The following is a 16,440-nucleotide window of genomic DNA, read 5'->3' as shown; positions in this document are numbered from 1 at the left end:
ATGAGCAAGGAAATACGAAAATGGCAATACTTAACTACAGGAGAGCTATTACTTGTGATGCTGGATTCTTGGAGGCATATAACTGAACGGGTGAGTTAAAATTCTTTACCTGAAACTTATGTTGGAATAACCTATAATTTTCCAAACAAAGTTTTAAGCTCTGCTGTTCAAAACTTCAGATTTAAAGAGATAATACCATATTATATACTTTTGTTGCCAAGTAATTGCTGCTTCGGAAATCCAAATAGAAATAGTGATACCCTTGTCATATAGTTAAAGTATTAGAAGAAATTTATGTCTCTCATGTTGTTTTGGAATTAAGAAGTTATGTCTCAAAGTGTTTAATTTATTTAAACTGATCATCCAAGATCTTATGCTTCAGATTTGCTCAATGGATTTTCAGCAAAGAATGTCTGCTTCGGAAAGCATATGGAATTTAGTCATAAATAATCTCAACAGAAGATGGGTAATCTTTTATTGTTAAGATATTTTCTCTCTCTGATTCACTTTTATTCATTTTATTGTAAATAATTGGAGAATCTCATGTAGATTGCTTTATATTAATTGACCTTTTTCTTGCACTTGAACTGTTATAGATATATGTTCATGTATCCTCATTCTAAATGTTTTAAATATTGAATGGCTTCATATGCTTTATCCTCATTATAGGACTCCTCTGAAATTATGAGATTAAATCTCTGATAGGAAAGATCGATTATCTAGCAGTGGCTATACGTTTATCATCTGTAATATGATATAAAAGAAAATTAGGAAAAGAGGTTGGTTCAGATTAATTGTTTTGGTTATATGCTTTTGTGGACATAAACTTCAAGCCTAACGCAGACAAACTTTGAGTCTTATGAGACATCTGTTTGAAACAAAAGGAAAATTGAAGGATGGTTCTTACGAAGAGCTATTTGTTTGAATATCCCGTAACAAGTTATTAGGTGGAGTTTATGTAGAATTTATTTATTTTTGTTTTTAAATTTTTTCCAGAACAAGAAAGAGAGGAAGAAAGTGAAAGAAGTGGGTATATTGAAGAAGAATCCTGATCAAATGAGTAAGTTGTTCCACATATAATTCTTTTCTTTTTCTAAGTTGCTGCATTTGATCTCTATGATACTTCTTGTCATATAATTGAATAAAATACTCTTTTTTTGGGATCATTTGTGATGGAATAAAATGCTCTTGTGCTTAATATTTCTGTTGACGTAGATCTCTGGAGAATGTTTTGAGTGACATTTAAGAAAGATTGAGAACTATAAAGTTATGCATATTCATCACGTTCAGTAAAGTAAAACCAATAAGAAGAGGAAGAGCAGAAGTAGGATATAATCTGAAGTGGATTAATTAAAGCTCGAAGAATTACTTTAGAAAAATTCATGAGTAAACTGAAGAGTGCCTACTATCAGTAATATAACAATGGCTTGTCGTCATCTTGAGTTAATTGATTTAAATTTTTTCATAGTTTTTAGTTGTCTCATAGTTTTTTAGTTGTGTTTTGTTAATTGAACCGAAAACGTTATACTTGATGGGAGTGGAGTAGTGCATGCTATTTCTGGAGAACTTTATATCTGCTTCCCATTTTCCACATTTTGCCTATCATATCAGATTCAGCAGCTCTTTTACAAACTAAATTAACAATTTGCGCTCCTTTAAATAATGAATGAGCTATGATGATGAATGAGCTATTTTTTCTCTTCCAACAAATATGAATGGGCTAATCACCTATTTTTCATACTTGAATCAGATTTGACAGTTCCTTAGACAGTTCATTGCAAAAGAAATTGTGTAATTCTTTAAATGCTGATGAACACAAAGAGGACTGCTTACTAAACACTTGATTGCACTGTGAAAGCACTTGATTGTGCGATTCTTTATGTACTGCTTACTAAACACTTTATGTACTCAATATAACTTTACTCTTTCATACATCAGCTAACTGTAGTAACATATCACCTAATTGTGATTCAAGTCTTTAAGTGATGTACATTTTTTACGATGCATATATTACTTCATATTAGAAGATTTACATCTCAGTAACCGCGTAGAGTCCAATTCTAATGGAGAGGTATTTGCTTCTTCGTAACAATTTCTTTCAGGTTATACTAGGTTTTCTTCGATTCTCAACAAAAGTTAACACTTTCAAGGTTGTTCAAGTTATGGTGATGTTGAAGGCATAATCCAACAAGTTGCAAGGATCATGTTTGGTAAAGTCAAAGTACCGTGAAGGCTTACCTAAAATTGAGCATGAGATATCATCTGGTGATAATCTTTAGTTGCAATTTTGCAAATAAAGATTTCTTTAGACTGCAACAAAATTATCTAGTAGTTCTAATACAAGTCATACACGAGTAAAGTGTAGCAGATCAAGAATTTGGAAGTTCGAAGTATCAATCCTTCAAAAAGTGCAGAGCAAAAAGTTGAAATACAAGAAATTTATTTTGTTGGGGTGGTTTAAAGACGTTTTATGTACATTGAATGCATTTTTTTCTCTTTTTAGGATTTGTTAAAATAATGTCATACAATTTGGAGGGTTTTATTATTGTTTAGTTCTTTGTATCAATGATGAAGTTTCATATGAATATTGATTATTTAATATAGTTTTGATTGTGTCGTATGTATATGAAAGCATATAAAATAATTATTTTATATTCAGTAAAATAAAGTTTAATAATTATATTTAGTAAGACTTCTCATTAGCGAAGGAAAATTTGGGCATTAAAAGTACCTGTAACGACCAAATTTGTTGCTCCCATAAAAATTTTTAACGACCGGGATGACAATTTAGCGAAAGGAAAATCTGTCGCTAAAAAGACATACAACGACCGGAATTTAAGTTGTCGCTAAAGGATCTTTAACGACCGACTTACAGTTCGGTCGTTAACTTTTAACGTCAAGGCTTTTAATGACCGGTGACGACCGGATTTTCTCCGGTCGCTACAAGCTTATAACGACCGGAGTTGGACTTCTAACGACCACTTTTCCCCTCGCTATAGGCCCTTTTTCTTGTAGTGATTTGCGCTATTTATTTACTCATATTAATTGTCGTGTTGCTATTACTATTGATATTGGTAGAAGTGGTAATGACTGTGATTATCTTACTGTTACCAGTCATTGAATTGATGAGGATTGGATAATGCAAAAGTGCATTATCGCTCATAGAATAATTAATTCACGTCACACAGGGCAGTTTATTGCTAGCACGGTTACAGATATTTGTAGATATTTTTAGTTTTTAGCGTCTGATAAATCTTCTCACTAATTGGATTGATAATGTTATGTGTTATAATTGATTTAGGTGAGTTATATTATGAGTGTATCCCGTTAAATTAGCAGCTTTCTGTTATTAAACAACTGAAGAGACCTATTATTACATTGTATTCATGAATACATGTGAATACAGCGGCTAACAGCTGGACTGCCCTGTTTTTAGCCAATTTTTGTTGTTGTATTCATGAATACAGTTGCTCGAATACATCAAATACATTAGCATAACAACTGAAAGGTAGTTACAGAAAGTAATTATGTATATGGTAGCTATAACAAGTTAATAGCCACTAAACAATAGACATTTCTGAAAAATCCTCCAAAAAATTAGCGTCACGACCCAGAATTCCTACCTTCGGGACCGTGATGGCACCTAACATTTCACTTGCTAGGCAAGCCAACGGTGGAGAATCGTTTAGTCGATTTCTTTCAATTTCAACAGATAAAATCAATTAAACCAAAAATGAAATAAAATCAAGTGCGGAATAACATAAAAGCCCAATATCTACTATAATGAGGATCTGGAGTCACAACTCACGAGCTTCTAGATTTTACTACAAATAAAGTCTGAAAGAAATACAACTGTTTTGAAAGAAAAGAAATAGTAAAATAAGAAAATGGAGGGGGACTTCAAGGTCTGTGGACGCCAACAGTTCTACCTCGAGTCTCCGAATAAGAAGATCCAAGCTGCTCCAACTCACGGACAGCTAGGGCCGGTACAAAAATCTGCACAAGAAGTACATAGTGTAGTATGAGTACAACTGACCCCATGTACTCGTAAGTGTCGAGCCTAACCTCGACGAAGTAGTGACGAGGCTATGACAGGAAACCTACGTGATAAAGTTGTGCAGATAACAGTATCTGTACAAGATAACAACAAATAAAAGCTAGACATGTAATATCAGGAGGGGGACATGATAAGGGGGATACAAGATACAAGAGATACAACGGAATGATAACCAGAACAGTCAATATACCTTTAACCCGTAAAAACAATTAAACATAGTGAAGAAGATTGCATGGCATCACAACTTCGTGCTATTACTCTCAACCACACAATGAAACAATGATACTGCACGACACCACCCTTCGTGCTTTTACTCTCACTCACAGTATAATTTAATAGAAACGACACGACATCACTCTTCGTGCATTAACTCTCATAACATGGCATGACATCACCCTTCGTGCATTAACACTCACATACGGCATGGCATTACCCTTCGTGCATTAACACTATCCCTTACCACATAACAATGAACAAGAAATAATAGGGATATAGGATCAACAAGTACAAGCCTTACTTCAATAACGGTTCCACAATACCAATCTCAACTTCGAATCAATACTCAATTATCATAAAAGCCCATAAATGGAATACGAACGATCAATTTAACAAATAACTAGTCTAAGCATGGATAACATGATCAAAGGAAACAATAATTGCTAGAAATAAGTCCCACCCACATGCTTTAACCCGATAACAACGCATAAGTACTTGTCACCTCACATATACGTTGTACCCAACATCTAAACACGTTGCAAATAGACAAATAAGTCTTAAACCCTCAAGTCAAGGTTAACCACGACACTTACCGCGCTCCAAAGGGCCAATTCAAAACTCAACCACGGTTTTGCCTTTCAAACAAGCCTCCTAACCAAAAGAATCTAGCAAATTATCAACCAAATGATTCAAATTAAGCATTAGGAACTACCCACGATTGCAAAGAATTCAATTTAGGTCATTATTGAAAAAGTCAACAAAAGCCAACACCCGGGGCCCTCTTGGTCCAAACCCGAAATTCGGACCAAAACCCGATTACCCCTTCACCCCGAGCCCGGTTATGTAATATATTTTGTAATCCGACCTCAATTCGAGGTCTAAATCCTCATTTTACAAAAATCCCTATTTTACCCAAACCCCCAATTTTTACCATGAAAACACAAGATTATAGGTTGAAATCTTAGGAAAAGTAGTGAAAGATTGAAAGAAACTAATTTAGTATCACTTACCAATGATTTGGGGAAGAAGAGTTCTTCGAAAAATCGCCTCTAGGGTTTCTAAGTTTGAAAATTTGAAGAATGAACAAAAAATCCCCTCTAACTCATATATGATCAGTTGTAGATGTCGCATTTGTGACCTGGGTTCGCAAATGCGAAGAACCAATCGCAAATGCGAAGCTCTTCACATTTCTGCTATCATCGCAAATGCGATGAATGTTTCCCAAATGCGAACTATGATATCTGCAGAGGCGACCATTTGATCGCATTTGCGATCACTGCCCACTTTGCAAATGCGAAGAACTGTTCGCAAATACGAACATTAGGTGCCCAACTACTCTTCGTAATTGCGATGAGTTGCTCGCAAATGCGAACCTATCAGAGATCGCAAATGCGAAGCCTGACCTCGCAATTGCGAGGTCTGAGCCTGCACCAGACCTGCAACACACCAGCAATGTTCTAAGTCCAAATTTCACTATGTAGCCTATCCGAAACTCACCGAGCCCTCGGACCTCCAAACCAAACATGCACACAAGTTTAAAAACCCATATGAATATGATCGCGCGATCAAATCGCCAAAATAACACCTAGAACTACGACTTGAACACCAAATCAAATGAAATTTTCATAAACTTTGAAACTTCTATTTTACAACCGGACATTCGAATCACATCAAACCAACTCCGTTTCTCACCAAATTTGACAAACAAGTCATAAATATAGTATTGGACCTTTACCGGGTACCGAAACCAAAATACGGACCCGATGTCTAAAAAGTCAACCATTGGTCAAACATTTCAAATTCATTAAGCCTTTAATTTTAAAATTTCAACAAAGTCCAATAACTGGGGCTAGGGACTTCCGAATTCGATTCCGGGCATACGCCCTAGTCCCAAGTCACGATACGGAACCATCGAGACCGTCAAAACATGAATCCGGGTCCGTTTGCTCAAAGCATTGATCGAAGTCAACTCAAATGGACTTTAAGGCAATATTCTTATATTTTCTTAGTTTTTAACATAAAAGCTTTCCAGAAACATGCCCGGATTGTGCACACAAAACGAGGAGGACTAAAATGAGGTTTTTAAGGCTTTGAAATAGGGAATTAGGTTTTAAAACATAAGATGACCTATCGGGTCATCACATTCTTCACCTCTAAAATAACCGTTCGTCCTCGACTGGACATAGAAAAGTAACTGGACTAGTGAAAATGTGGGGATTTCCGCTCCGCATGTCCGACTCGGACTCCCAAGTAGCTGCCTCGACGGGCTGACCTCTCCATTACACTTGAACTAAAGGATAACTCTTCGATCTCAACTGGTGAACCTGTCGGGCTAGAATAGCCACCGACTCCTCCTCATAAGTCAAGTCCTTGTCCAACTAGACAGAGCTCAAATCTAACATGTGGGACAGACAGCCGTGATACTTCCGGAGCATGGACACATAAAATACCGGATGAACTACTGATAAACTAGCTCACAATGCGAGCTTGTAAGCCACCTCACTCACTCTCTGAAGAATCTCAAAAGGTCCGATATATCTAGGGCTCAACTTGCCCTTCTTTCTGAACCTCATTACACCCTTCATGGGTGAAACCCGGAGCAACACCCGCTCCCCGACCATGAATGCAACATCATGAACTCTACGATCAACATAACTCTTCTGCCTGAACTGAGTTGTGCCAAGTTGATCCTGAATAATCTTTGACCTTATCCAAGGCATCCTGTACCAAATCTGTACACAACAATCGAGCCCCCCCCTCCCCCGCTCAAACCATCCAACCGGTGATTGGTACCGCCTACCATATAATGCCTCATAGGGAGCCATCTGAATGCTCGACTGGTAGATGTTGTTGTAGGCAAACTCTGCAAGTTGAAAGAACTGATCCCAAGAACTTCCGAAGTCTATAACACAAGCGCGGAGCATATCCTCTAATATCTGAATGGTGCGCCCGGACTGTCCGTCCGTCTGAGGATAAAATGTTGTGTTCAACTCAACCTGCGTGCCCAACTCATGTTGTACTGCCCTACAGAAGTACGAGATGAACTGCGTACCTCGATCAGAAATGATAGACACGGGCACACCGTGAATAAGAAGATCTCGCAGATGTAAATCTCTGCCAACCGCTCTGAAGAATAGGTAACTGCAACAGGAATGAAATGTGCTGACTTGATCAGCCTGTCCACAATAACCCAAATTGCATCAAAATTCCTCTGAGTCTGTGGGAGTCCAACAACGAAATCTAGAGTGATACGCTCCCACTTCCACTCAGGAATCTCTATCTTCTGAAGCAAACCACCAGGTCTCTAATGCTCATACTTTACTTGCTGACAATTTAGACACCGAGCTACGTATGCAACTATATCCTTCTTCATCCTCCTCCACTAATAATTCCGCCACAAGTCTAGATACATCTTGGTGGCGCCCGGATGAATAGAATATCGGGAACTGTGGGCCTCTTCTAGAATCAACACGCGAAGTGCATCCATATTAGGCATACAAACACGACCTTACATCCTCAAAACTCCATCATCTCCAACAATAACCTGCTTGGCATCACCGTGCCGCAACCATGTCCCTAAGGACGAGCAATTGAGGGTCATCATACTACCGCTCCCTGATACGCTAAAACAATAAAGACCGAGCGACTGTACAAGCTAGAAGACGACTGAGCTCAGAAAGATCCAACCTCACGAACTGATTGGCCAAGGCATGAACATCTAATGCAAGTGGTATCTTGCCGACTGGAATGAACGCAAGGCTGCCCATTCACAGTTACTTTCACTCAAAGCATCAGCCACCACAATGGCCTTCCCGGGAGGATACAAGATGGTGATATCATAGTCTTTCAATAGCTCCAACCACCTCCTCTGCCTCAAATTGAGCTCCTTTTGTTTGAACAAATATTGCAAGCTTCGATGATCCGTGAATACCTCACACGACACGCCGTAAAGATAGTGCCTCCAAATCTTCAGCGCATGAACATTGGCTGCCAACTCTAAGTCATTAACATGGTAATTCTTCTTGTGAACCTTCATCTACCGTGACGCATATTCAATCACCCTGCCATCCTGCATCAATACCGCACCAAGTCCAATACGAGGTGCATCACAATATACCGTTTAAGATCCTGAACCTGTGGGCAACACCACCATTGGCGCCGTAGTCAAAACAGTCTTGAGCTTCTGAAAGCTCCCCTAACACTCGTTTGACCATCTGAACGAGGCACCCTTCTGGGTCAACCTGGTCAACAAGGCTGCTATAGATGAGAACCCCTCCACAAATTGACGGTAATAACCCACCAATCCCAATAAACTCTGGATCTTCATAGCCGAAGTAAGTCTAGGCCATTCTGAACTGCCTCAATCTTCTTAGGATCCACCTGAATATCCTCTGCTGATGCAACGTGCCCCAAGAAAGTGACTAAGCTCAACCAAAACTAGCATTCTGAAAAATTAGCATATAACTAGCTGTCTCTCAGAGTCTGAAGTACGAATCGAAGATGCTGCTCGTGCTCCTCTCGACTTCGGGAGTAGACCAAGATATCATCAATAAACACAATCACAAAGGAATCCAGATAGGGCTTGAACACCGGTTCATCAAATCCATAAATGCTGGTAAGGATAAGGTCACTGTCTTGGCGTGACAATCCAATATAGCATGATAAGGTGACAACCAATCGATACCCAAAATGACATAAAAGTCAACCATATCGAGAAGTAGACGACCTACACTAGTCTCAAGACTCCAAATGGTAACCACAGACGAGCGATAAACACGATCTACAACAATAGCATGTCCCACAGGTGTGGACACATACACATGAGCACTCAAAGAATCACGAGGCACAACCAAATATAAAGCAAAATAGGATGACACGTAGGAATAAGTAGAACCCTGATCAAATAGAACAGAAGCATCTCTACTGCAAACTGAAACAGTACCTCTGATAACAGCGTCAGATGACTCAGCCTCAGGCCTGGCTGGAAAAGCATAGCATTGGGGCTTGGCCCCACCACTCTGAACTACATCTCTAGGACTGGCCTTAGCTGGCTGGCCTACACCTCTAGCGTCCTAACCTCCACCTCTAATGGCCTGACCTCCACCTCTAGCTGCCTAACCCCCACCTCTAGTTGGCTGAGGGGGCGGTGAAGCTCTTCACATTTCTACTATTATCGCAAATGCGATGAATGGTTCGCAAATGCTAACTATGATTTCCGCAAACACGACCATTCGATCGCACTTGCGATCACTGCCTCCCCCAGTCCCCTTCAAAAATGCGAAGTACTATCCGCAAATGCCAATGTTAGGTGCCCAGCTACTCTTCGCAATTGCGATGAGTTGCTCGCAAATGCAAACCTATCAGAGGTCGCAATTGCGAAGCCTGACCTCGCAATTGCGAGATCTGAGGCCTGCACCAGACCTGCAACACACCAACAATGTTCTAAGTCCAAATTTCACTCTGTAGCCTATCCGAAACTCACCTGAGACCTCGGGTCTCCAAACCAAACATGCACACAAGTCTAAAAATATCATATGAAGTTGCTCGCGCGATCAAATCGCCAAAATAATACCTAGAACTATGAATTGAACACCAAATCAAATGAAATTTTTATGAAAACGTTGAAACTTCTATTTTCACAACCGGGCCAGATCATGTCAAAGCAACTCTATTTCTCACCAAATTTGACAGACAAGTGATAAATATAGTATTGTACCTTTACGGGGTTCCGAAACCAAAATACGGACCCGATATCCAAAAAAGTCAACCAGTGGTCAAACATTTCAAATTCATTAAGCCTTTAACTTTCAAATTTTAACAAAGTCTGATAACTCGGGCTAGGGACTTCCGAATTCGATTCCGGGCATACGTCCAAGTCCCAAATCACGATGCGGACCCACAGGGACCGTCAAAACACAAATCCGGGTCCGTATGCTCAAAACATTGACCGAAGTCAACTCAAATAAATTTTAAGGCAAGATTTACATATTTTTTCAGTTTTTAATAAAGGCTTTCCGGAAACACGTCCGGACTGCGCATGTAAATCGAGGCGGACTAAAATGAAGTTTTTAAGGCTTCAAAATGCGAAATTAGATGACCTATCGGGTCATTAGAATTGGCTCTTGACGCGGCCCATTAAGGGCAGTTTGATTTAGCCTAGAACTAGGACCGGTGGGCTCACCCTTAAGAGGAGGGGTTGGGCCCGACCCTCCCGTTGATAACTTTACNACAAAGTCGGCAAGTACCTGTGATTTGATGGCGTTTCTTGGGTGATAGGATATGTCGTGCTCGCTGAGCTCTATGGCCCATCTGGCGAGCCTCCCAGACAGCTCGGGCTTGTGTAGGATGCTCCTCAGGGGGAAGATCGTTATTACCTTTATGGGGTGGCACTGAAAATAGGGTCTAAGCTTTCGTGAAGCTACGACCAGTGCCAGGGCCAATTTCTCGAGGTGTGGGTACCGTGTCTCGGCATCCACTAGGATTTTACTGATATAATAAATAGGAGACTGCGTACCTTTGTTTTCGCGAACCAGGACTGCGCTGACGGCGACTTCGGATACCGCCAGATATACTAGCAAAGGCTCGCCTGGATTCGCTTTGACTAGTAGCGGTGGTGAAGATAAATATGCCTTTAATTTTCTAAGGGCCTCGATGCATTCCTCGTTCCATTGTAGCCCGTGATCTTTCCTCAGTACGTTGAAAAATTTGTGGCACCTGTCGGAGGATCTCGAGATTAACCTGGATAGGGCGGCTATTCGCCCCGTCAACTTTTGTACCTGCTTTTTGCTGTTCAAAGTCTCAGGTATTGCGTCTATTGCCTTGATTTGGTCCAGGTTGACCTTGATACCCCGTTGTGACACGAGGAAACCCAAAAATTTTCCCGAGGCCACGCCGAAGGCGCATTTCTCTAGGTTCAACTTCATCCCGTACCGTCTTAATATCTCGAAGGCTTCTTTCAGATGGTCGATGTGGTCTTCTTTCTTTGCCGACATCACTAGCATATCGTCGATATAGACCTCCATGGTTTTGCCGAGCTGTTCTTTGAACATTTTGGTGACCAATCTCTGATACGTTGCCCCTGCGTTTTTGAGCCCGAAGGGCATCACCTTATAGCAATACGTCCCTTGGTGGGTGATAAAAGTTGTCTTTTCTTGGTCCTCTTCGGCCATCATGATCTGGTTGTAGCCGGAGTAGGCATCTAAGAAGCTTAGCAGTTCATGTCCTGCCGTGGCGTCGATCAACTGGTCGATGTGGGGTAACGGGAATGAATCTTTTGGGCACGCCTTGTTAAGGTTGGTAAAATCTATGCACATTCTCCATTTCCCATTTTTCTTTTTGACCATGATGACGTTAGCGACCCATTGGGGGTATTTTGCTTCTCTGATGGACCCGTTGGCCAGTAGCTTATCTACTTCTTCACTGACCGCCTCGTTGATTGCAGCGTTGAACTTTCTTCTGAATTGCCGCACGGGCGGATACAGCGGGTCGACGTTCAGCTTGTGGGTGGTGATGTCTTTCGGGATCCCCGACATATCTTAGTGAGAAAAGGCAAACAGATCCGCGTGGTTAGTTAGAAATTCACGGTACTTACTTGGATCGCAGAGGTTGTGCCTGATGTAGGCTTTCTTTGTGTGGTTGGTGACGTCCAGTTGGACTGGGTCGAGATCCTCGACCGTTGCTTTGCAGGCTTCTACGACGTCGGGATCTTTGATGACTTCCATTGTCGGGTCGACCTTAGTCCCCGACATGGCTGATTGCTATGCCTCCGCACTTGCTCCCTCCAACTGTTTGGTGTGGGCGCAGTCTTGAGAGATTCGGTAGCATTCTTGTTCGGTGCGCGGCTCGCCCCGAATGCTAAACATTCCCCATGGGGTGGGGAACTTGATTACTTGGTAGAAGCTTGAAGGGACTGCTCGCATGGCGTGTATCCAAGGGCGTCCTATGATGGCATTGTAGGCTGTATCCTGGTTCATGACGTGGAAAGTGGTTTCCAGCGTGACTCCCCCTGCCAAAACCGGCAATGATATCTCCCCGGAGGTCCGTTCTACTGCATTGTTAAAACCAGTTAGTGTTATGCAACGCGGTATTATCTTATCTTCAAGTCTCATTTGCATAAGGACTCTTGGATGGATAATACAGGCGCCGCTTCCGTCGTCAACCATGATTCTCTTAACATCAGTATCGGCAATACGTAAAATTATGACCAAAGCATCATAATGAGGAAAAGACAAACCGTCGGCATCGGACTTATCGAAGATGATACTCTCTTCGAAGTCGTCATACCGTTCATGGGCGATTGTTCGTTTCATTTTGTGCGTGGTGGTGAACTTTACGTGGTTGATTGTTGAATCATCGCCGCCTCCGACGATCATGTTTATGGTGCGTGTTGGCGAAGGTGGTCTCGGTGGCCCTTGGGGTTGTTCCCGCCCTTGTGCGAAGTTGGTCTTTCCCTTATCGCTAAGCAGTTCCCTCAGGTGTCCTTGGTTCAGCATCCTGACTACTTCTTGTCGTATACCTATGCAGTCTTCGGTTTTGTGTCCTCTTTCCTGATGGAACTCGCCAGGACGTTCGATCTCCTTGTGGTAGGATCTGATTTCATTTTCTGCGGCCATTGCACCTTGGTGCCCAGTTTCTCCAGTGCGTACACTATTTCTGAGGGAGACACGCAAAAGTTATGGGCACATAATAAAGGGGGCATATCTTTTTCGTTCCGGAGTGGAGCGACATGTCGTTGCAATTCCTTTGTGTGCCTCGGCGGTGGTGGATGGGAGGATCTAACTTAGGGCTGATGCCTTTCTTTGTTGAAGCGCGGGAGCTGTTCCCGTCGCCCGTCGTTGCGTCGATCCCTTCTTGTTTCTGATTGTATCGTCGTTAGCCGTTGGGTCGGTCCATTGAGGTCGTCCTCATCCGCTCGTAACACGGAATTAGGTTTTAAAACATAAGATGACTTATCGGGTCATCACATTATTCACCCCTAAAACAACCGTTCGTCCTCGACTGGAGTAAGAAAAGTAACTGGACGAGTGAAAATGTGGGGATATCTGCTCCGCATGTCCGATCCGGACTCCCAAGTAGCTGCCTCGACGGGCTGACCTCTCCATTACACTTGAACTGAAGGATAACTCTTCGATCTCAACTGACGAACCTGTCGGGCTAGATTTACATATTTTTTCAGTTTTTAATAAAGGCTTTCCGGAAACACATCCGGACTGTGCATGCAAATCGAGGCGGACTAAAATGAAGTTTTTAAGGCTTCAAAATGCGAAATTAGATGACTATCGGGTCATTAGAATTGGCTCTTGACGCGGCCCATTAAAAGCAGTTTGATTTAGCCTAGAACTAGGACCGGTAGGGCTCACCCTTAAGAGGAGGGGTTGGGCCCGACCCTCCCGTTGATAACTTTACATTAAGGTCATTATGTAACAAGCAAGGAAAGAACTTTAAGCTAATGTGGGTCAAAACAAATTAAAGAGGAAATGTGTCTAAATTAGGTATGGTCCATCTTAAGCTGACGTGACATGTATTTTTAGATTTTCTAGTTCAATTTTAGGTCATGCCAAATTTCTTGTACGAATTTTTTAGGTTTTTCACCAGAATGACTTTTAAGTGATAATAATAAAGATTAATGATTTTGAAATAACAAAAATTAAATAAGTGACTTTTGTGAAATTGAACATTACTTGAATGGCCTTCAGTAATTTTAATCCCTTTTTAATATTAGTCTGCAAGAAAGAGTTTCTTTTACAAGGCTGAGACCGATGGAGAAAACTAACGTTGAAAACACGCGAATTTATTCTCATGCTTAGACAAATAGAAGTTACATTGTTCTCCTTTGCACATAGGAAGGTATTCAGTTCAAAAAAGATATGGCAATCAGAATAACTTTAGCCCGCCAATTCTCTTTTTGTTTTGATGTTGTCAACTCCCGAAAGAAAAATTCTTTTTTAACTAGTGATTCCACTTTCTATTTAAAAAAGATAACGAAATTTCAAAAAAGCACTTTAAAAATATTTCTCGCACTTTTTCAGTTAATTTTCCTACTTTAATTTATTATGTCGATTCCTCTCTCTGTATATATAATGTTAGAAGGAAGGAAGGCAAAATATTTGAGCAAGGACAGAAGAAAGCCACAAGCCTTAATTAATAGTAATCACTTTCTTGCGGACCTCAACCAAAGATAAAAAAAGCAGCGAAAAAAATAAGATTTTATTCCTTGTGCACAATGGCTCTTCGACCTCCTGCAGGTCCCTTAGCTTCATTCCCGCAGGCTAACACGGAATTAAAAGAGTACTTAAAATGGGCTAGTGGTTTATTTTCAAAACGAAAATCAGTGATAGTATTCACAGGATAACATAAATACCAAAATAGTTATTGTAAGTCAACGCATAGTACATAACATAGCAATAGTGTTGATTCAATATGTCAATGCTTTCTTAACCTTTAAATATATATTTTGGATTTAAATACTCATGCGGTACAAGGAAAAACAAAAGTGCCAACGGCCAATATTTGTGAGATCAATTATGATAATAGAACACTAAAGCAAGGACGAGGAAAAGGCTCAAATTACACTGAAAAATAAGTCATAAGGGACAATTTATAAGATAAGTAAGACTCCCATAACAAGCTACATAACTTAACTTACTGTTATATAACAAGATTTCTCAATAATGCAAGTGAATTCATAACACTTGTAGATTATTTCTTACAAGGATATTAATTAAGGAGGTCCTAGTTAGGAAGTGTACTGCACAACCGCGAAAGCAGCTCCCTAACAACTTAATTATACAATAGAATTAAAATAAACAAATATGTAACTACTTTCTTAACAAAGAAGAATGAAGTTTCCTTATGAAGAGCAACAATTGGCAGCTCAAATTTGAATGGATTCCACAAGTAGGTCAATAATGTGAGGTTTTAAGACTTTCTCCGGATGAGTATATCCATCTAGGTTGTGTATATATGTAACCTCAACAATACGAGCAAGATTGAGAATAGGAGTTAAAAACTCTGCAGATACAGGAGTTGGCCTAAGAAGTCCTTCATTAAGATCCTTCCATGCTGTCTCAGCCATTTTTTGGAATTTATCCATTGCCTCTTTAGTTGATACACCATAATCTCTCATGCAACACTCAATACCTGTTGCAATTTGTCCCCTGCTTTTCTCAACCTGTAAAGGCAGATAGATTAAGGGTTAGCTCTTATATGCCTCAATTAACATTGCAAAACATAAAGTTTGTCCAAATCTCATATATTGATATAAAATCGTGAGATACAACTCATACCTCGTACGTTGCAGTGTCATCAATTACTCGGCATATAATCACACTAGCTTCAAGAATTTTAGGGTTCTTTGACAACCACTCAAAATCCTGCTCCGCAACAGACTTCATACCCAAATACGATGTTGTCGCAAGGTAGTAATATGTAGTAGTTGCCAGTGCATTGCTTAGGTATTCAGAAACGGGTGGCTTATATCCTTCAATAAACCATGTTGACTCGACATTATAATTTCTTACTACTTCTTTCATCTGTGAATACAAAATATATATATATGTTCAAGTGTTAGAAAGTTTAGATTGAATTGTATCAAGTTTGTGATCACTAAAAGACGTACACAAGGTAAAACAAAGTGAGAAATGGACTAAGGAAAAAACATATTTCGATAGTTAAGGTGCTCAAACATACTCTTTCAATTGCATGGCAGACAATATGAGATCTTCCAGCACTAGACAGTTCCTTTTCATAATCCTTGTAAAGATCTAGAATAGCTTTATAACTGATTTTCATGTAATCAGGAAGCCGATCAATTTCGTTGATATCCCATCTGCAGGATGACAAAATTAAGGTGAATTCAAGAATTTTGAAAGAGCACAACTATAATGAGTAGAAATTTGTCTTAATCTTTCACGACAACATTCACTATCAAGGAATATCATAATAAGTGAATTGATGAAGTTCATACCTTTGTATGGCATCTGTGTATGCCTCAAGTTCTTTAACTGTACCGTAAGCATCAAAGGTGTCATCGACAATAGAAATCATTGATATGGTCTTAACGAGCATGACGCGGGCTTGAGAGTATTGAGGCTCAAAATAAACTCCTAACGCCCAAAAGTAACATTCAACTACTCGATCTCTAGCATATGGAAGTGTTGTTACGAAAT

General features: G+C 40.3%; 1 pseudogene; it reads right to left on the bottom strand.

Moving 5' to 3' along the window:
* The window catches only part of LOC109225161, a 2,698-nt pseudogene continuing 1,110 nt past the window's right edge, over nucleotides 14,853-16,440 (bottom strand).

Source organism: Nicotiana attenuata, chromosome 5 (assembly GCF_001879085.1).
Source record: "Nicotiana attenuata strain UT chromosome 5, NIATTr2, whole genome shotgun sequence".
NCBI lineage: Eukaryota > Viridiplantae > Streptophyta > Magnoliopsida > Solanales > Solanaceae > Nicotiana > Nicotiana attenuata.
Note: the sequence above shows the minus strand (reverse complement) of the source record. Positions and strands in the feature narration are given on the sequence as shown.